This window comes from Arachis hypogaea, chromosome 6, assembly GCF_003086295.3.
Source record: "Arachis hypogaea cultivar Tifrunner chromosome 6, arahy.Tifrunner.gnm2.J5K5, whole genome shotgun sequence".
Lineage (NCBI taxonomy): Eukaryota > Viridiplantae > Streptophyta > Magnoliopsida > Fabales > Fabaceae > Arachis > Arachis hypogaea.
The window spans coordinates 74,546,594-74,570,095 of NC_092041.1; the positions used below are offsets into that span (position 1 = coordinate 74,546,594).

The window sequence follows — 23,502 nt, forward strand, 5'->3', positions numbered from 1 at the left end:
GGCACCAGATGGGTAAAATATATATCACTTTTGAGAATAGTGTGCGAACTTGCACTATCCGCAAGGCATACATCTTCATTACATATTCTTGCCATTTTCTTCAAAGATAAATAATAATAAAATGAGTAGCAATACATGCACAGTCAAATCGAATTCTTGATTGGAATTATTTTTCTAAGAAACACTGCACATAATGTCATATACTAAAATTTTATTTTAAAACTTGACACATTTAATAATTTCAAAATTCATAAACATTAATATTTCATTATTTATGTACATCATATTTGAAACTTAAATGCATAAAAAATAAAACTTAACAATAAGTTTTTTACATTATTTATTTACATGGATACATAACAATCCCACATTTTAAACTATTCCATCATTGATCAAATGACCAATATTTCTTTCAGGATCCTCAAAAAAATCAGATACATCATAATGAGTGGTAGAATTTTCAGCATCATTTGAAACAAAATTTGTTTCTTTTCCTTTGTCATTCTTTTTCAAAGATGCTTGGTAAAGATCGACTAGGTGCCTTGGGGTACGACAGGTACGTGACCAATGGCCATTTCCACCACAACGGAAACACTTATCCTCTGTTGATTTATTTTATCCAATATTTCTTTCTTTATCCCACTTTTGGTAAGATCCTCTCTTTTGAATATAATTCTTTTTGCTTCCATAATTTTTCTTGTTATTAAAACCTTGCCATTTTCCTCTTCTGGGGTAATTTGCCACATTTACTTCAGGAAATGGGGCGGCGCCAACTGGGCGTACTTCATGATTTTTCAAGAGCAACTCATTGTTGCGTTCAGCAACAAGAAGGCAAGAAATTAACTCAGAATATTTTTTAAATCCTTTTTCTCGATACTGCTGCTGCACGAGCACATTCGAGGCATGGAAGGTCGAGAAAGTTTTCTCTAACATATCATGATCAGTTATCCTTTCCCCACATAATTTCATTCATGAGGTGATTCGAAATATTGCAGAATTATATTCATTTATGGATTTAAATCCATTGAATCAAGATAAATTTCAGCATATAATATCCATGATAAATAATTGTTTCCAGATATATCAAGAGCAATGAATTCAAGATGAGAGAGCTTCGACATAATGAAAATTTGATACCTGAGTCTTCCTAAAAATTTGATCAGAGTCTAGTGCTGATAATGTGTTGTAGAATAACTAAATAAATAAGGAAGAAGTAACAAATATAAAATATGGAAATATAATTAGGTAACTCAAGTAGTAATATTCACTAGAATTACTATATCAATATAGTAGATATAATTAATATATTTAATAATATTAAAGTATATAAGAAAGAGAATAGTATGAAAGAGAGAGAATAGTATAAGAGAGAGACTATTTTTTATTGCTTGTACGAAAGTGAAACTACATTTCACTATTTATAGAGGTTACATGCTTGCTTTTTCAAAACATCTTTAATGCCATTCACTTTAAAGAATGTGAACCGCCCACAATGAATGGACATCCACGTTATAACCTTATCACAACATAAGTCTAATTGTCCAAACAAATATTTATACCCTAGACTATTATAATTAAACTTAAACAAATTTCACTGTACACAAAAACTTGTCCAAACAAATTTAGAAGAGGAAAAAAAAGTGAGAATTGAAACCTTAGATCTACTCGCCACCATCACATTCATCTTTTTGCCATTATCACCATCAAGCTCGTTGTGATGTTCGAGATCAGAGGGAGAGTAAGCTTGCCACTGTCGCAACTGATGTCCTCGTCGTTGCCTCCATCAAGATTCTATGTCAATGTGTTGTTTCCTTCATCTACACGTCATAGTTTTTGAGATTAGAGATAGTGAGTTCCTAGACACTACCGGCGCCTCCATCAAGCTTATCTGTCGACGCGTTTGATTTTCTCCTCAATCACCTAAGGTCAATTTCTATTTGTTCATTTTTCTTTTTCATTGTTATTTATTTGACTCAGTTTGGATATTCTTTTGTTTTTCTCTACATTTTCATGCATATACAGCGTGGTTGGAATTTGTTATGAAGAAAGATTGTGGCAGTGGAGCAAAGAATGGTTCTTCAGAGAGCGCAATAAGTGAAAAAGAGTAGACATGGACCGAGGTCACGAAGCTCAAAATATTGCGGAGTCACCTTCTATCAAAGGATCGAACGATGTGCATCTCATATTTGGTTAGTAATCAATGATTCGATTATAACTTTCTTGTTGAGTTTTATTTCTCCATTTTGATAATTTTATAATTGATGCTATTTTTATTTTATTTTATTCTACCTTTTTCCTTGGATTCAATAACACATGCTCTGATTCATGATTATTGATTAATTATGATCTTGATTCAACAACAGCATGATGGATTCTTCCTTTTTCTTGGAAACTGATGCTTTTTCCAATGGCAATTTGAGAAAGTGCACTTCTCACCATATTTCTAACCTTAGTACTGGCTTTCACCTGTTAGTTCTCTCTCCCTCCCTCTCTCTCTCTCTCTCTCTCTCTCTCCCTCTCCCTCTCTCTCTCTCTCTCTCTCTCTCTCTCTCTATTTTGTTGCAACTTACACTCTCAGATTGTTGTTGTTTATGTTGTACATGTGGATCAGCGGTATGCATATTTGATTCTATCATCTGTTTGAAAAGTATGTGTTAAAAATTTAAATTATATGAAATCATTGAAAATTCTTTCTTGGATTTCACATCTCACTATTTTCATTCATGCTATGGAAAGTCAAAATTCAATTTGGATTAGATTTTGTAAATATTTAGATTATTGATTACTTGCAATTATGATAAAATTTAGTTTAGATATTAGAGTCAAAATTCTATCATCTGATTGATTTATATAGATTGTTGTAAGGTAATAGCTTACAATAGATTTTGGCAGGACATGAAGAAAGTATGATCCAATTTATATTGAAGATAAACCCCTTAGGGTGATTCAATCGCCGCCTCTCTCACCCTCATCGGCAACACAGTCGCACATATTAGAGACCCTTGGAGCAAAGCAAAGACTGTTGATAAGCACAACAATGACCTTCAAGTTAGTAAATAGAACAATTTTCATTCATTTTATTTTTCCAACTCTTGTTTTGTCTATTTTATTGTATAATTTGATTATAACATCTTTGTTCATGATAAGGTTAATGCACTGTTTAACTAACATTGTTGTTGTAGTTTCTGAGGATGATGGTGTTTCATGGTGCAGTTTGCTTTAAGTTAAGTAGTAGGTTTGCTTTAAGACACTGAAGCTTTTGTTGCAATTGTTTGAACAGAGCATGCTACTTAGTTTGCACTAGTCACATGTCCAATTAGGATGCTCTTTTATTTAGTTAGTGCATATCACTACACTAGTGAATGAATCATCTTTAATTTTATGTCATTAGTAGGCAATCTGAACTTTCCTACTTTATTCCATTTTACTTTATCTTCCTGGCAAGTAAATAGGTTTAATTGACTGAGTTTTGTAACATGTTCATCCATATGAATGTGTTTAGTCTAATCCCTAAAGAACTAATTTGTTGGTCCAATATACTAATTAGATTTATTAATTTTGTAGATTAATATTTTCGCTTCAGCCCTTTCTTTCTAATCACTTATAGAAGTATCTTCGGGCTTGCCTGAGCATGAATAGGAGGTAGGTTGGCCTTTAGCATCATATAATGAACCTCAATCAAAAAAAAATTTCATTCAAACTCAGATTGTCTCTCTTTATTCTTTATGAATATGCTTCTGCAATAATATGTTTATGTTAAAAAATGTTATAGTAAGTAAACAATCAATTTAAACACTTGAAAAGTTTTGCTCATTGGTCTGCAAATTCAAGGCACCATAATGTAAATTATTATTCTAGGACATGAGATTAAAGAATGATGATCCTTTCATGACTTAAGCAGGTATTAGCTGAATTTTATTGAAATTTTTATCTTTAGTGGATTTTAAAGGGACCATTTGCTTAAGCTTAGAAATGGCCTTAATATTTGTATATTGATTGTCATAAGATGAAAATCGGTAGGAAAAAAAAGTGAACTTTGGTGGCCTGTACTTTTGACCACAATTGCAACTTAGGCCCTGACTTATCATGCTTTTTCCATATTTTCATTTTTGTTCTTTTTATTTTCTTCCTTAATGTGCTTGATAAATTATTTGGATTTTATATTATTTTTAAGTATAAATGTTGACTAATGAAATTTCCTAATTTCAAGCCTAACTTGCAATTTTAAACTTCTCTGACCAACTTTCCTATTTTGTTAACCAATGATTATCTCTTATAATTTCCTCTGCTTTGTTGTAGCGAATAGTGTCGGTGGTCCTCGCCGGACTTGTTGCGGTCCTGAAATTGGTCGGAGAAAACTTAGCTGATCACAAGTTCCTCTTTCTTAGGGCTGGAGAGGTATAAATTTAATTATGAGATTGCCTCTTTATTTTTTAAACATAAATTGTTTTTAGAGCAAGGTCCTTTTAATATATGTACATTGCTTCATCTTCCAAAAGTAATTTTCCAGCAATGCTTTTTGTTGCTAAGAGAAAGAATAAGAAGCTGTGTGCTGCATTATCTATCTGATCTCTTAATTTGATTAATAATTTAATATAAGAAAAATCTTGTTATAAATTGAAACAAAGTAATAATCAGATCCAAGACATAAATGATAGTAGAATAGATAGAAGATAGGAGAGAAACACAAAGCGTTATAATTATATATTATTTTCCTTTCTATCAACATAAGAATAACATCAAGGTTGGTATTGGTATTTTTTGTTAGAAATAACATGATACTATTTTTTGCCAATTGTTTGTTGCAAAGAAGATAGAACAATTTTAGTTGACTTTGCAATTTGGTTTTGTGGTCTTTGATCTTAGGTAGTAACATATTTTTTGTTATATGCTTCACAAACTGCTTCGTTGCCTGTTCCCACTGCATATAGCTTTATAGTTATCATCATTATAATTTTTCTTTTATGTTCAGGTTAATAATAAAAAAGCTCTTGGAAATCACTCATTCCGTCCCAATTAAAGAGAGATCATTAATGCCACAATGAGTAGATGTGATGTTTTTGTTTTGATGCCCACTGGTGGAGAAACGAGTCTGACCTATCAGGTACTTGTAATTTTTCAAGTGAGCTTATGACTTATGGCTTTTTCAAGTAGATTGTGGATATCTTTTAATGATAGATGTTTCTTTTAGTTTTCAAACACAATTTAGTTTTTTTGTTACAATGTCTATAATATATTGTATTAAAATTTACAATATCTGTCAAATGGCTCAGTAAAAGTGATGTTATACAATATCAATTTCCCTTATTTTATAGGCTTTATTTTGTTTTTATTAACTTATAACTTTAGATGGTCTTGTGTTGTAGCTACCAACTCTTATCTGTCCTGGTATAACATTAGTAATTTCCCCTTGTGTCCCTTATTCAAGATCAAATTATGCATCTACTATAGGTATTGCATATTTTTTATTAATAGATTCTATTTTTTATTGTGTTATTTTGATACATATATGCTTACATTCTCCTTTTGACTTGCCGTATAGGCAAATATATCCGCTACTTACTTAAGTGCTAATATGGAATAGACTTAAGAGCAAGAGATCTTTAGAGAACTTAATTTTGAATATTGTAATTATAAGTTGTTGTATGTAACACCAGAAAAGATTGCCAAGTGTGTAATGACCCGATTCCCAATACGTCATGATCATACTGAAAACTGAGTGTCACCAACTTGCTTATTCAAAACACAACACATACACAATCACAGAAAATAGAATTCATAGAAGATATGCTCGAACAATTATGATGCATGTCTATCCCTAGTGCAGCTAATGGGCTCATCTGTTGGTTTTGACCCGCTCCCGACGTAACTCAGCAACCTTTGTCTGAGTTTGATTTCCAGTGTCATAACCTCTATAAGAAACCTCTGTCTTACAAGTGAAACTCTCTTGAGCTGATATATGCAAACATAACATCTGTAAGCAACCCCGGTCTTACAGGTGAGGCTCTCTCTAGCCAATGTATGTATCGATAATCTCTGTAAGCAACCTCTGTCTTACAAGTGCGACCATCCCCTATATTGGGTGATGTATCTTTGGAAGCAAATCTTAGTGGACTCACCACCATATCTCTGCTCATTTTCAGCGGGTACACAATCATCTTAGTTCATTCTCAGCCAAACAATATTTCTGCTTATCTCCTTTTCTTTTCGTTCTTTCTTTCTTTTCTTTTCTGTGTCTGCCCTCTTGTGGTAGGTGTAAACCCTGCTAAATAAGTAAATAATTAGCCAATAAATAAGGTTTTGATAAAGAAAATTAGAAATGTGAATTTTATATTAAATTTGGATAGAGCTAATTAAAATGAGAATTTTGACACTAATTTTAAAAATTTTGTCCCAAGATTGGGCCGAACGGGCCAAACCAGGCCCAAAATGGGCCCAAGGCTCAATCTAGTCCATAACACTTAGGCAAAAATAGCTTCCCTTTCACCCCTCTCCTTATTCACACTACAAACCTGGTGCACAAAATTGTTATCACTAGGCATGGCTCCAAAAACTTGGTGCACAATACCATGATTCACACGTCTCTTCACAACTTCGCACAGCTAACCAGCAAGTGCACTGGATCGTCCAAGTAATACCTTACGTGAGTAAGGATCGATCCCACGGAGATTGTCGGCTTGAAGCAAGCTATGGTCATCTTGTAAATCTCAGTCAGGTGGATTCAAATGGTTATGAAGCTTTGATAATTAAAAGATAAATAAACATAAAATAAGGATAGAGATACTTATGTAATTCATTGGTGGGAATTTCAGATAAGCGTATGGAGATGCGTTATTCCTTCTGAATTTATGCTTTCCTACTGTCTTCATTCAATCATTCATACTCTTTTCCATGGCAAGCTATATGTTCGGGCTTCACCGTTGTCAATGGCTACCTCCCGTCCTCTCAGTGAAAATGGTCCAACTACGGGATACGTAGGGCTAATCATCTGTCAGTTCTCACTTGTGTTGGAATAGGATCTTGTGATCCTTTTGCATTTGTCACTACGCCCAACAGTTATGAGTTTGAAGCTCATCACAGTCATCCCATCCCAGATCCTACTCGGAATACCACAGACAAGGTTTAGATTTTTTAGATCTTAAGAATGCTGCCAATTGATTCTAGCTTATATCACGAAGACTCTGATCTCAGGGAATGGAAGGCTCTGTTTTCAGGAGAGGAAACCATACGTCGTGAACCAAGAATCCAAGATATATAAATTCAAGCTTGTTTTCAAGTAGAACGGAAGTGGTTATCAGACACGCATTCATAGGTGAGAATGGTGATAAGTGTCACTTGATCATCACATTCATCATGTTCTTGTGTGCGAATGAATATCTTAGAATAAGAATAAGCTTGAATTGAATAGAAGAACAATAGTGCTTTGCATTAATACTCGAGGAACAGCAGAGCTCCACACCTTAATCTATGGTGTGTAGAAACTCCACCGTTGAAAATACATAAGTGATGAAGGTCCAGGCATGGCCGAATGGCCAGCCCCCATAAAAGTCTAAGATAGCATAAAACTGATCAAAGGATCAAGAGATAATCCAAAGATGTCTAATACAATAGTAAAAGTTCCTATTTATACAAGACTAGTTACTAGGGTTTACAGAAATAAGTAAATGATGCAGAAATCCACTTTCGAACTCACTTGGTGTGTTCTTGGGCTGAGCATTGAAGCTTTCATGTGTAGAGACTTTTTTTGGAGTTAAACGCCAGCTTTGGTGCCAGTTTGGGCGTTTAACTCCAGCTTGTAACTCAGTTCTGGCGTTTAACGCCAGAATAGGGCAGGAACTTGGCGTTTAAACGCCAATTTGCGTCGTCAAAAATTGGGCAAAGTATGGACTATTATATATTGCTGGAAAGCCCAGGATGTTTACGTTCTAACGGAATTGAGAGTGCACCATTTGGACTTCTGTAGCTCCAGAAAATCTATTTCGAGTACAGGGAGGTCAGAATTCAACAGCATCAATAGTCCTTTTTCAGCCTCTGAATCAGATTTTTGCTCAGGTCCCTCAATTCCAGCCAGAAAATACCTGAAATCACAGAAAAATACACAAACTCATAGTAAAGTCAAGAAATGTTAATTTTGCTTAAAAACTAATAAAAATATACTAAAAAGTAGCTAGATCCTACTAAAAACTACCTAAAAACAATGCCAAAAAGCGTATAAATTATCCGCTCATCACAACACCAAACTTAAATTGTTGCTTGTCCCCAAGCAACTGAAAATAAAATAGGATAAAAAGAAAAGAATATACAATGAATCTCACAATATCAATGAAACTTAGTCCCAGTTAGATGAGCGGGGCTAGTAGCTTTTTTGCTTCTAAATAGTTTTGGCATCTCACTTTATCGTTTGAAATTCAGAATGATTGGCATCGATAGGAACTCAGAATTTTTGATAGTGTTATTGATTCTCCTAGTTCAGTATGTTGATTCTTGAACATAGCTACTTTATGAGTCTTGGCCGTGACCCTAAGCACTTTGTTTTCCAGTATTACCACCGGATACATAAATGCCACAGACACATAACTGGGTGAACCTTTTCAGATTGTGACTTAGCTTTGCTAAAGTCCCCAATTAGAGGTGTCCAGAGTTCTTAAGCACACTCTTCTTATTTTGGATCACGAATTTAACCACTCAGTCTCAAGCTTTTCACTTGGACCTTCATGCCACAAGCACATGGTTAGGGACAGCTTGATTTAGCCGCTTAGGCCAGGATTTTATTCCTTTAGGCCCTCCTATCCATTAATGCTCAAAGCCTTGGATCCTCTTTACGCTTGCCTTTTGGTTTAAAGGGTTATTGGCTTTTTTTGCTTGTTTTTTCTTTTTCTTTCTTTTTCTTTTCTTTTTTTTCGCCCTTTTTTTCACTGCTTTTTCTTGCTTCAAGAATCAATTTTATGATCTTTCAGATTATCAATAATATTTTTCTTTGTTCATCATTCTTTCAAGAGCCAACAATTTTAACATTCATAAACTTATCTATAAAAAATATGCACTGTTCAAGCATTCATTCAAAAAACAAAAAGTATTGCCACCACATCAAAATAATTAAACTAATTTTAAGATAAAATTTGAAATTCAAGTACTTCTTGTTCTTTTGTAATTAGGCACATTTTTCATTTAAGAGAGGTGAAGGATTCATAAAATTATTCATAGCTTTAAGGCATAGACACTAGATACTAATGATCATGTTGTGAAGACACAAAAGAAATAATTTCATGATACTATGGATCATGATGGCCCGGTCCACAGTTACTTTGGATCAGTTGCTAGTAGGAATGATGGAGCGTTTGATGAACTCCAACCATCCTCTAGCTACAGGCTTAAGGTCTGGTCTTCTCAATTGAACCGGCTTGCCCTTGAGTCTCTTTTCCATTGAGCTCTTTCCACACATATGTCCATGAGGACTTGGTCCACCTTTTGATCAAAGTTGACCCTTCTAGTGTAGGGGCGTGCATTTTCTTGCATCATTGGCAAGTTGAACGCCAACCTTACATTTTTCGAACTGAAATCTAAGTATTTTCCTCGAAACATTTTAAGCCAATTCTTTGGATTCGGGTTCATACTTTGATCATGGTTCCTAGTGATCTATGCATTGGCATAGAACTCTTAAACCATTAAGATTCCGACTTGTTGAATGGGGTTGGTGAGAACTTCCCAACCTCTTCTTCAGATCTCATGTCGGATCTCTGGATACTCATTCTTCTTGAGCATGAAAGGAACCTCAGGTATCACTTTCTTCTTGGCCACAACTTCATAGAAGTGGTCTTGATGGACCTTTGAGATGAATCTCTCCATCTCTCATGACTCGGAGGTGGAAGCTTTTGCCTTCTCTTTCCTCTTTCTAGAGGTTTCTCCAGCCTTAGGTGCCATAAATGGTTATGGAAAAACAAAAAACAAAGCTTTTACCACACCAAACTTAAAAGGTTTGCTCGTCCTCGAGCAAAAGAAGAAAGAAAGAAGGGGAAGAAGAAGAAAATGGAGGAGATGGAGGGAGAGATAGGTTCGGCCAAGGGGGTAGGAGAGTGTTTGTGATGTGTGAAAATGAAAGAGTGAAGAGGGGTATTTATAGGGAAAGAGAGAGAGAGAGAGTGGCCGAATGGAATTGGGTGGGTTTGGGAGGGAAAAGTGTTTGGATTTGAAAAGTGAGGTAGGTGGGGTTTTTGGGGAAGAGGGATGGAGGTGATTGGTGAAGATAATATGGGGAAGAGGATAGGATTTGATAGGTGAGTGGTGTTTTGGGTAAAGTGTTATAGAGATGTGAGAGAGAGAGAGAGAGAGAGAGGTAGGGTAGGTGGGGATCCTGTGGGGTCCACATATCCTGAGGGGTCAAGGACTTCTCATCCCTGCTCCATTTAGGCGTGCAAAACGCCGTTAGAGTGCAATTCTAGCATTTAACGCCAGACTGCTGCCTGTTTTTGGCGTTAAACGCCAGCTTTTATACCTTTCTTGGCATTTAACGCGAAGTTGTAGCTTATTTCTGACGTTAAACGACAGTCTGGTGCCCATTTCTGGCGTTAAACGCCCAGAATAGTGCCAGACTGGGTGTTTAACGCCCATTCTGCTACTCTTACTAGCGTTTACTAGCGTTTAAACGCCAATAAGTTCATCCTCCAGGGTGTGCTATTTTTATGCTATTTTTTATTTTGCTTTGATTTTTTTTTGCAGTTGTTTTTGTGACTCCACATGATCATCAACCTAAAGAAAACATAGAATAATAATGGAAAATTGGGTTGCCTCCCAATAAGCGCTTCTTTAATGTCAATAGCTTGACAGTGGGCTCTCATGGAGCCTCACAGATAATCAGAGCATGGTTGTGGCCTCTCAACACCAAACTTAGAGTTTGGTTGTGGCCTCCCAACACCAAACTTAGAGTTTGAATGTGGGAGCTTTGTTTGACTCTGTATTGAGAGAAGTTTTTCATGCTTCTTCTCCATGTGTACAGAAGGAGAACCTTGAGTCTTGAATACAAGGTAGTCCTCATTCAATTGAAGAACCAACTCTCCTCTGTCAACATGAATCACAGCTTTTGCTGTGGCTAGGAAAGGTCTGCCAAGGATGATGGATTCATCCTCATCTTTCCCAATATCTAGGATTATAAAATCAGCAGGGATGTAAAGGCCTTCAACCTTCACTAGCACGTCCTCTACTAGTTCATAAGCCTATTTCATTGATTTGTCTGCCATCTTTAGTGAGATTCTTGTAGCTTGTACCTCAAAGATTCCTAGTTTCTCTATTACAGAGAGTGGCATGAGGTTAATACCTGACCCTAGGTCACACAGAGCCTTCTCAAAGGTCATGGTGCCTATGGTACAGGGTATTAAGAATTTACCAGGATCCTATTTCTTTTGAGGTAAAGTATGCTGAACCCAGGTATTTAGTTCATTAATGAGCAATGGAGGTTCATCCTCCCAAGTCTCATTACCAAATAGCTTGGCGTTCAGCTTCATGATTGCTCCTAAATACTAGGCAACTTGACCTTCAGCAATGTCTTCATCTTCTTCAGAAGATGAATAGTCATTAGAGCTCATGAATGGTAAAAGAAAATTCAATAGAATCTCTATGGTCTCTGTATGGGGCTCAGATTCCTTTGGTTCCTTATTGGGGTACTCCTTAATGGCCAGTGGACGTTCCCTGAGGCCTTCCTCACTAGGAATCACTACCTTTTCACTCTCTCCAGGTTCGGCCATGTTGGTCACAGTTATGGCCTTGCACTCTCTTTTGGGATTCTCTTCTGTATTGCTTGGGAGAGTGCTAGGAGGAGTTTCAGTAAGCCTTTTACTCAGCTGACCCACTTTTGGCTCCAAGTTTCTAATGGAGTACCTTATTTCATTCATGAAACTAAGAGTGGTCTTAGATAGATCAGAGACTATATTTGTTAAGCTAGATGGATTCTGCTCAGAATTCTCTGTCTGTTGCTGAGAGGATGATGGAAAAGGCTTGCCATTGCTAAACCTGTTTCTTCCACCATTATTATTGTTAAAGCCTTGTTGAGGCTTTTTTTGATCATTCCATGAGAAATTTGGATGATTTCTCCATGAGAAATTATAGGTGTTTCCATAGGCTTCTCCCATGTAATTCACTTCTGCCATTGCAGGGTTCTCAGGATCATAAGCTTCTTCTTTAGAAGATGCTTTTTTAATACTGTTGGATGCAGCTTGCAATCCATTCAGACTCTGAGAAATTATATTAACTTGCTGAGTCCACATTTTTTCTGAGCCAATATGGCATTCAGAGCATCAATTTCAAGAACTCCCTTCCTCTGAGGCGTCCCATTACTCACAGGATTCCTCTTAGAGGTGTACATGAACTGGTTATTTGCAACCATTTCAATGAGTTCCTGAGCTTTTGCAGGAATTTTTTTCAGGTGAATAGATCCACCTGCAGAATGATCCAATGACATCTTAGACAATTCAGACAGACCATCATAGAATATATCCAGGATGGCCCATTCTGAGAGCATGTCAGAAGGACGCTTTTTGGTCAGTTGCTTGTATCTTTCCCAAGCTTCATAGAGGGATTCACCTTCTTTCTGCCTGAAGGTTTAAACATCCACTCTAAGCTTGCTCAGTTTTTGAGGAGGAAAGAATTTGGCTAAGAAAGCCGTGACCAGCTTATCCCAAGCGTTCAGGCTATCTCTAGGTTGAGAGTCCAACCATATTCTAGCTCTGTCTCTTACAGCAAAAAGGAAAAGCATAAGCTTATAGACCTCATGATCAACTCCATTGGTCTTAACAGTATCACAGATCTGCAAGAATTCAGTTAAGAACTGAAAAGGATCTTTTGATGGAAGTCTATGAAACTTGCAATTCTGTTGCATCAGAGAAACTAATTGAGGCTTAAGCTCAAAATTGTTTGCTCCAATGGTAGGGATTGAGATGCTTCTTCCATAGAAGTTAGAATTTGGTGCAGTGAAGTCACCAAGCATCTTCCTTGCGTTGTTATTATTGGGATTCGGCCATTACTTCTTTTTCGAGATTCTCTGTAAGGTTTTCTCTGGATTGTTGTGCTTTAGCTTCTTCTTCAGAGTCCTTTCAGGTTCAGGGTCAGCTTCAACAAGAATGTTCTTGTCCTTCCTCCTGCTCATATGAAAAAAAAGAGAATAGAAAAGAAAATGAATCCTCTATGTCACAGTATAGAGATTCCCTTATGTGAGTAGAAGAGAAGAAGAATAGAAGGATGAGAAGAGAGAAGGAGAAAAAAATCCGAACACAGAGAGAAGAGAAGGTTCGAATTATGAGTAGAAGATAAGTGTTAGTAGATAAATAAAATAAATAGAAAGAGATGAGAGGGAGAGAATTTGGAAAATTATTTTTGAAAAATGGTTAGTGATTTTTGAAAATTAAAGTTGGAAAAGTGGTTAGGTGATTTTGAAAAATATTTTGAAATTAATTTTGAAAAGATAAGAAGTTAGAAAAAGATATTTTGAAATTAAGGTTTGAAAAAAGATATGATTGAAAAAGATTTGATTTTAAAAAGATATGATTGAAAAGATATGGTTGAAGAGAATTTGATTTTTAAAAAGATATGATTGAAAAACAATTTTTTTTTGAAAAAGATTTGATTTTTAAAATTTGATGACTTGACTAACAAGAAATTAAAAGATATGATTCTAAAATTTAAAGTTTGAATCTTTCTTAACAAGAAAGTAACAAACTTGAAATTTTTGAATAAAAACATTAATCGTTAGTATTAGTTTCAAAAAATATGAAGTAAAAATAGGAAAAAGATTTTGAAAAGTTTTGAAAAAGATTTTTGAAAATTTTCGAAAAACAAAGGAAAAAATGAAAAAGATTTGATTTTGAAAAAGATTTTGAAAAGATAAATTTTTGAAATTGAAATCTTGACTAATAAGAAACAACTTATTTTAAAAATTTTGACTAAGTCAACCCAAAAATTTCGAAATTCGTGAGTGAAATAAGGAAAAGATAATAATTAATTTTTTTATTCTTTTGTATTTAATGAGGAAAGAGAAAAATCACAAATGACTTAACACATAAAAATTTTAGATTAAAACAAATGATGCATGCAAGAACACTATGAATGTCAAGATGAACACCAAGAACACTTTGAAGATCATGATGAACATCAAGAACACATTTTTGAAAAAAATTTTAAGAAGAGAGACACATGCAAGACACCAAACTTAGAACTTTTTAATATTTAGACACTAAGAATTCAAAAATGCATATGAAAAAAAAGAAAAGATACAAAACAATAAAATTTAAAGATCAAACAAGAAGACTCATTAAGAACAACTTGAAGATCAGGAAGAATGCAATGCATGAATTTTCGAAATTTTTTTTTGAAAAATTAAAAAGATGAAATTGACACCAAACTTAAAAATTGGCACTAACCCAAACAAGAAACACAAATTTTTGGTTTTTATGATTTTATTAAAGAAATTTTTTTTGTAATTTTTCAAAAAAAAACTTTTTTTTGAAGAAGAAAATAAGAAACTCAAAGATTTTTAAAAAGAATTCCAGGAATCATGCAATGTTAGTCTAAAGCTTCAGTCTAAAAAGATTAGACATGGTCAGCCAAGCTTCAGCAAGACATTGCATACAACAACCAAATTGATGGAAATCAACTAGCTCCTGTGATGATAAAAGCATCATCTGAAACTCTAGAATTCATTCTTAAAAATTCTGAAAAACAAAATAAAAAGAAAAATACCTAATCTAAGCAACAAGATGAACCGTTAGTTGTCCAAACTTGAACAATCCCTGGCAACGGCGCCAAAAACTTGGTGCACGAAATTGTTATCACTAGGCATGCCTCCAAAAACTTGGTGCACAATACCATGATTCACACGTCTCTTCACAACTTCGCACAGCTAACCAGAAAGTGCACTGGGTCGTCCAAGTATTACCTTACGTGAATAAGGGTCGATCCCACGAGATTGTCGGCTTGAAGCAAGCTATGGTCATCTTGTAAATCTCAGTCAGGCAGATTCAAATGGTTATGAAGCTTTGATAATTAAAAGATAAATAAACATAAAATAAATATTGAGATACTTATGTAATTCATTGGTGGGAATTTCAGATAAGCGTATGGAGATGCGTTATTCCTTCTGAATCTCTGCTTTCCTACTGTCTTCATTCAATCATTCATACTCATTTCCATGGCAAGCTGTATGTTCGGGCTTCACCGTTGTCAATGGCTACCTCCCGTCCTCTCAGTGAAAATGGTCCAACTACGGGTTACGTAGGGCTAATCATCTGTCGGTTCTCACTTGTGTTGGAATAGGATCCTGTGATCCTTTTGCGTTTGTCACTACGCTCAACAGTCATGAGTTTGAAGCTCGTCACAGTCATCCCATCCCAGATCCTACTCCGAATACCACAGACAATGTTTAGACTTTTCGGATCTCAAGAATACTGCTAATTGATTCTAGCTTATACCACGAAGACTCTGATCTCATGGAATGGAAGGCTCTGTTGTCAGGAGAGGCAACCATGCATCATGAACCAGGAATCCAAGAGATATACATTCAAGCTTGTTTTCAGGTAGAACGGAAGTGGTTGTCAGACACGTGTTCATAGGTGAGAATGGTGATGAGTGTCACTTGATCATCACATTCATCATGTTCTTGTATGCAAATGAATATCTTAGAATAAGAATAAGCTTGAAATGAATAGAAGAATAATAGTACTTTGCATTAATACTCGAGGAACAGCAGAGCTCCACACCTTAATCTATGGTGTATAGAAACTCCACCGTTGAAAATACATAAGTGATGAAGGTCCAGGCATGGCCGAATGGCCAGCCCCCATAAAAATCTAAGATAGCATAAAACTGATCAAAGGATCAAGAGATAATCCAAAGATGTCTAATACAATAGTAAAAGGTCCTATTTATACTAGACTAGTTACTAGGATTTACAGAAATAAGTAAATGATGCAGAAATCCACTTCTGGGCCCACTTGGTGTGTGCTTGGGCTAAGCATTGAAGCTTTCATATGTAGAGATTTTTCTTGGAGTTAAACGCCAGCTTGGTACCAGTTTGGGCGTTTAACTCCAGCTTGTAACTCAGTTCTGGCGTTTAACGCCAGAATAGGGCAGGAACTTGGCATTTAAACGCCATTTTGCATCATCAAAATTCGAGCAAAGTATAAACTATTATATATTGCTGGAAAGCCCAGGATGTATACTTTCCAACTCAATTGAGAGTGCGCCATTTGGACTTCTATAGCTCCAGAAAATCCATTTTGAGTGTAGGGAGGTCAGAATCCAACTGCATCAGCAGTCCTTTTTCAACCTCTGAATCAGATTTTTATTCAGGTCCTTCAATTTCAGCCAGAAAATACCTGAAATCATAGAAAAACACACAAACTCATAGTAAAGTCTAGAAAAGTGAATTTTGCTTAAAAACTAATAAAAATATACTAAAAAGTAGCTAGATCCTATTAAAAACTACCTAAAAACAATGCCAAAAAGCGTATAAATTATCCGCTCATCAAAACCTTATGGGAAAGGGGGAAGGAAGACATACCCTTGCTCATAATTCCAACCACCGTAACTTTTTGCTCTGGGCTCTGATCGCTATACCGTTTGCGGTCACGTGTCCACTGCGTCGAGCTCTACAATTCCATAGGTAAGTCTCATCTCTCATCTAAGCCTCTTATTCTCCTGAATTTTTGAAAATTTGGGGCTTTGGTTATTAAATTTCAATATCTTGATGTTTAGGCTCAAATTAACTTGAGGAAACATTTACTCTTGCTTGTGTGATGCTTGGTTAAGGTGAGGATCACTAACCCTAGTTAATTTCTTGATTTAGTATGTTAGATATTGATTTTGGGTGTATATGTGTCATATATATGTGAATTAGGTTGTGTGGATGTAATTGGAGCTTGAATTGTGGACATTGGTTATTAGTGGAAGCTTGGGTTGGTGCTAGAGCTGGAATTGTGGTGAGAGGACTTGCTTCTTGCCTTGTGGATTACCTTGGTTAATACGTGAAAATCGGCCAAGGTATGGTTTAGGTTTCGCGTATTTAATATATAATGTTTTGTAAAACTGCAGGCTAAAGGACCATAGGATAGGTTGAAATGATACGCATGTTGAATGTTAGAATCTGTGATAATGGTTGATGACATGGATTGACTATGTGTTGGTGGTTGTGATTATATTGGAAGTTGAATGTTAAAAGTGGTATTTGATTAATGATGGGTTTGTTGGTAAGGATGTTTGTGCATAATTGGTGAATTGTTCATAGTTTTGTTATTTAAAGTAGGAATTTGGGAGCAAAATTGTATAATGTTTGTTCTTGGTGGATGATAGCAGGTTATAGCATTATGTCATTGTGATAATGCATGTTTTGCTACTGGTGTTAAGTTTGGAATGGTTAATATTTAAATGGTTAATCAGTGAAATAGAGGTTGGAAGGTTTTTGTGAAAAATTAGTTTTTGGGTCCGTGAAGTTTACGCCGTTCGAGGAACGGAAGGAAAATAATTTAAAATGAAAAAGTTATGCGCGTCTGAAGTTTGAGGTTTTCAATTGAAATTCTGCAGATGTCAGACTTAGTAAAAATTTTGGTAAAACGTACGCCCACGCGTACGCGTGGCCAACGCATACGCGTGACATGAGACTTTTGCATACGCATAACCCTCATTCGCATATGGTAGTTTCTGCCGCTCATGTATGCGTGCGCGAACGAGCCTATGCATACGCGTAATGGGCTAAATTTGCACGCCCACGAGTACGCGTGAGCGATGCGTGCACGTGACTTGGGGTTTATGCGTATGCAAGTTTCTCATAGGCGACCATGCGCTTCTGCCTGGTGCATAAGCGTACGCGTAATCAGGGGATGTGTACGCGTCATGGCCTAAACACGTACCAACGTGTACGCGTGGCCCTGTTTTTTGCAAAACTAGATTTTGAGTTTTTAAACTAAATTTTAAACTTCTAAAACTCTATTTTCATAATTTTATTCTCAAATCATAGTATGAGATCTAGTATTAAGATGGAGATAGGAAATTGAGATAACTTGGGGGTGAGGTAAAGTAGGAAAAATGGTGAAGTAAATATGGAAATGAGTATAATTGGAGTATATAGGATATTATGGCATGTATGATATGATTTTGCAAAGATTACAATGATTATGAATATTGTTTTGGCATTATATACTCAATTGATCTGAGATACGAGTTTTCCTGGGTAAAGTACCGTGGCTTGTCCCCACATGTTCCAGGTCGACACTCGATACTTTGTTGACCCTAAGACGTAAGATGTGACCGGACACTCTAAATTCCTGGGAAGGTTGACCCCCATTGAGCAATTTTATATATATTTGAGAAAAAGCTATGCATAGACTCTTGGGGATGTGCGTCGGGGGACAGTCCACGGTTTAGCAAACCGAACTTGTCAGATTGACTTGATAACTAACAGATGAGCCTCATCAACTATAGGGAAGACATGCATCATATGCATATTGCTTGAATTACTTATTTGTGCATTAACTGGGCGTGCCTAAACGCACTTGCTATGCTAAATGTATAATTGTTAACTGCAGAACTTGTACTCTACTTGTGCTTGTCTTTATCTGCTTGACTATCTGTGAAATATCATTGGAGATGTAGGAACGGAGAAAAGGTGGATAGGTTTAGTGTTCAGGTTAAGTTTAAGTTAATTTTAGATTTTTCTAAACACCTACCCCTTTTGTGGTTTCCGTTTAGTATATTAAGCTGTATAATCTGAGTGTCGGCATTCTAAAATTGCCTCTAGCATTCCTAGTACCTTATATCTTATGTGCGTGGCACCTTTACCATGCTGAGAATCTCATGTTCTCATCCCATACTGTGTTGTTATTTTTAGATGCAAGTCGATAGGCACCTCGCTATGCGTATGGACTTCTGAAGCGGAGTGGTTCCTGGGTTCTTTTGTTATTCAGTTTATGTATATATGTACTTAGCTTTCTCTCCAAGAAACTTGTTTACTTTGTCCCTCTTAAAGGTTTAAGGAGAGTTAAGGTTTTATCTTTGTATTTTGGGTATTTTGGGATACGTATATATGTATGTAAATATTCTCTGGCCAGCCTTGGCTTCGCAGGCTGAGTTAGGAGCTAGTTATTCTGTATCCTTGACTCTTTATTCCCTCTTTTTGTTTAATTACACCTATGAACTTTAGGTTTCTTAACACGCAAGTAATCTCGTTTTCTGAGCATTGCATTTGTTATTGGCGATTTTTTTTACCTGTTTTCCAAGACTCCTCGTATATTACTATCTTTCATATATATATATATATATATATATATATATATATATATATATATATATATTGTTTTAGAGCTCATAATACCATACCACCTTTGTTTTACGGCTTAAGCGTAAAGCTCTGTGTAATAGGGTGTTACAATAAGAATTTTTTTAGATTGTTTTAATCTTTGCTCTCTATCCTCCTGTGAGGCTGTGACAAAGGTTTTTTTAATATTTTTCTTTCCTTTTTCTTTTCTTTTTTTTCTTCTTTTCTTTTCTATTATTCCATAATATAAATTATTTTCGCATTATTTCCTCGCCTCTCCCTAAGTATCTTATGAAAAAGAATTATAAAGTTCTTTATTTAAGTATGTGTTCTTTAAAGCTTTTAAGATTACTTTACTTGCTTGCTTTCTCATTAATACTACACATTATAATATTATTACAAAATAATATCTTTGATAAATACTAATATAATAATTATTTATTTTAATATAAATGTATAATTTTAAAGAAGTATTTAAAATAATATTTATAATCTTTTTTTAAAACTTAGTTTATAAAACCTTATTTTTAACCTTTTATTAATTACTTTTTAAATCATGAACTTTTTAATATTCTATTTTTAACCTCAATATTTTATAAAATTATATGTAAACCCTCACTTATTTTCATATTTATAAAAATAACATAAACTTTTATAAAATATCCATTTTATCTATGAACTTTACTTATTACCTAAAATACCCAAAAACTTATACAATTACAAATTATACCTCGATTTTTATATACAAATACAATATTACCCTTTAAATATAAAATATAATTACTAATCTTTCTTTTATACCAAAACCAAAATCCTTAACCATTTTCTTTCAAAGTATTATTCGTATTTTAATCTATTTTCGAGTTTTTCGGTTACCGATTTTTCACAGCTTTTAGTTTAATCTCTTGGCCATCAAACTATATCAATTTTAATTAATAATTTTCATTCACAATAGCCTTAAAATCATCAAAATAACTCCAGCTGGACTATTTTGTATGGCCGAACCGCAATTCACAAATAACGGTAATAATTTCACAAAATTTCAACGTAAACTTAATCAAACTCAAACAGTAATAAATCAAATTAACATTCATTTATCAAATTCACATTTAATTATTATAAAGTTATCAAATCCTACTTTCGTACGAATTCAAAATCAATGAAAACTCTAGAAAAATTTTTTGATCGAGTTATTAAAAAAAAACGTTAAAAATTATTTATGCCTTTTAGAACTTCAATTGGCTGAATTCAAAAAGAAAAAAAATTACGTCACCATTAATTTCTACCGAATAAAAATAACACCAATGCATAAAAAAAGAAGATACAAATATTTTTTATTGAATTATATTTTTTATTAGAGTTATGTCAAGAAATCGAAGCCGAAACCTTCACGGTCACTGTTCTTATAAGAGCACTCTCGGTCTCTCTCTTTTCTTTCAAGCTCAATTCGGTTGTGAAATAAAAAGAAAAGGAAGATGATTAAGGCTGATGTTAATGAATGAAAATTTTGGGGTGGTTAAGACATTATTATGTGTCATGAGTATATATACATATACATATATAATTAAGCCACGTTTCATTTCTTTCATTGTTCCTTAAAGGCTTCGACCAATTTCTTTGACTTCTTTGGCTTCCAATGAATTAAATGAAGTGAAACATGAGGTGTTACAATAATAAAAGAGGCATATGTCACGATTATAAGTTGATGAATCAGCAATTTAAATTATAAATATCTTAAACGAATAATTATAAAAATAAGATATATTGTTACGCAAGTAATAATATATTTAAAAATAAATACAAGTTACTAATATAAATGGTATTAGTAATTTAAGAATAAAAAATATTTGATAAAGTATTAATAAATCTAAGCTCATAAAAAAAATACTGATAATTATTTATATCGACAAAAGTAGAACTTGATAATAATATTACTATTATTATCTAGCCTCCATTATAATTAGAGCAAGTAAATAAATAAATAACATAATAATAAAATTATATTATTTTTTGTTTTATTTCGGAATTCGAAGTCGACTCGTCGAAATAAAACTAATTACTTTAAAATATTATTTTAAGAAAAATCCGCGTTAGTACAAAAATTAGAATTATCACAAAGTGAGTGCCATTATACTCTTTCATCCTTCCAAATTTATTTTTTTTCTTGATATGCAAATGTTGCTTTTTAATTGAGAAGTATATTTTTTATTTTTGTTGAAATTTTTTAGTTTTTATTGTGATGGTAGAAGTGACTCGCTTTTACGAAATTTGGAGAGTTTACATATTCGAGAATCGCTTGCTAGGATTGTAATTGATGAGGTCACACAATAAGGACATGATTTTAGACCAGATTATCAGGTTGGAGCTAATTAATACCTTTTAAATTGATGTTGCATGATATATCATATAAATTTTAGTTGATGTTGTTGACTTGCACAAAGACTTGGCATATTGAAACAGAAATTTTCAAATACTTCCGTTTTAGCTTTGTTATGATGGGTAATTGGAGATTAGTAGCTAGACTTTTTAGGTTGGCCCAATCGCTCAAAGGAGAGGCCCTTTGACTGGGTTAGCGTCTGGGAGCCTCCATCCGACTTGTTTGCGTGTGCGTAAATAGGGAGTGGTACCTGCAAAGACATTCTGTTGCCTAAGTCAGCAAGGGTCTAAGCAAGTTTTTAGAGTATGGGAACTTGAGAATACCTGAGGGGTATCAGTGTATTTATAGTGGTGAATCAATAACCACCGTTGGAATAGTGCCACCTTTTAAGGTGGATAACCGTCCCTTTATCTTAGAGAAGTTGAGATATGGCTCTTGGAAGTTGGTTGAGAGATTTTAGGGGCAGTTCTGCCAGCTATCCATCGAACCCGACTTCTTTAAAAAGGAGTCTGTGTCAACTCTGACTTCTTTTGAGAAGGTCGGTGAGTAGTGAAGGCCAACCTTTGGATTGAGCTTTTTTGGTTTATTTGGACTTGGGTCATAACGTTGGGTCAGGGTATGAACAAGCTTTAACAGATCCTGCAACAACTAGTGTAAAAGAGGACGTTGTGCAAGCATTAGGACTTGTTAACTGCATTGTTAGTTTCTCATTTTTTTGGATGATAATGGTATGGCTAGAAGTCAAGATCTAGTTGCATTGTTTGCAAATACATTTATCTAGTTATGTTCATTATTCAGGAGTTTGGACATAAGTCTGTATTTTATAATGTTATTTTTAATATTTTGTTATTGTAATTAATGTGATTGGAAAATAATGGTAGTGTATTATATTGATTTTGTTTTACAATATTTTTTTAATTTTTTCTACATTTTTAATGTCTTACTTAAACATTTCTTTTAAATATTAAATGATCAGTAGTGTAATAACGTAGATTAATTTTTTAAAAATAATATTGACAGGTTTGTGGAGGTTTGAAATCTCTACAAAATAGCTATTTTTTTAATGAAAAATTCTTTTTGGGGGTTTTGAACCGCAACAACATTAACCAAGAACTGCCACAAAATGCCAGCACAGAACCCCCACAAAAAGGATAAAAAATCGACACTAAATGACATTGTGGAATTGTGAAAAACTGCCACAAAGGAGTTCGTGACACCTCAAATTTTGAAGGTTTTTGAAACTGGTACAACCCTTTTTGTGGGAGTTTGAAACCTCAACAAATAGGAGAAAAAATTGCCACAAATAAACAAAAATCTTGTAATAGTTGGTATGATAAGGAAAAGGTGGCAGATATTGTTAAGGAGGTTTGGATAGAAGAAGTGGATGGATCAGCGATGTTTAAGTTATCCCAAAAGCTAAAAAAGTGTAAACATGCCTTGGTTAATTGGTAGAAGACAGCTAATGCCAACTCTCGAGTGCAAATCCGAAATCTAACTGACCAGATTAATGAGAAAAAGAATAAGGGAGAAGCAGCAAATAGTGATATGATTCGGCAGCTTGAAATTAATCTTGAGGATGAAAAAGAGATATAAGAAAGGTTATGGAAAGAAAAATTCTGAATACAGTGGCTCAAATGGGCGCGGGGGGTGGGGAGGGGGTTAGTAATAGTACTAAATTTTTTCATTCGAAATTTCATTTAAGGAATTGAAAGAACAAATTGACCTGATTGGAAGAAGCAGAGGGAGAGAGTAAATCAGATGCAGCAGGTATGGCCTCAATAGCCCAAACTTTCTTTGAAAAGTTGTTCAGATCTTCTAATCCCAAGGCCCTGAT

General features: G+C 34.6%; 1 long non-coding RNA gene across 2 annotated transcripts; it reads left to right on the forward strand.

Moving 5' to 3' along the window:
* Positions 1 to 1,950: 1,950 nt before the first annotated feature.
* LOC112696719 (uncharacterized) lies at positions 1,951 to 19,213 on the forward strand. 2 transcript variants are annotated; one of them, XR_003150855.3, is made up of 8 exons: positions 1,951 to 2,189; positions 2,364 to 2,468; positions 2,893 to 3,048; positions 3,183 to 3,642; positions 4,300 to 4,398; positions 4,973 to 5,104; positions 16,880 to 17,022; positions 18,866 to 19,213. It is a non-coding gene; the product is annotated as an uncharacterized lncRNA (long non-coding RNA). The 2 variants fall into 2 exon arrangements; XR_003150854.3 differs by lacking the exon at positions 16,880 to 17,022 and having other exon boundaries at positions 1,952 to 2,189.
* Positions 19,214 to 23,502: the final 4,289 nt, after the last annotated feature.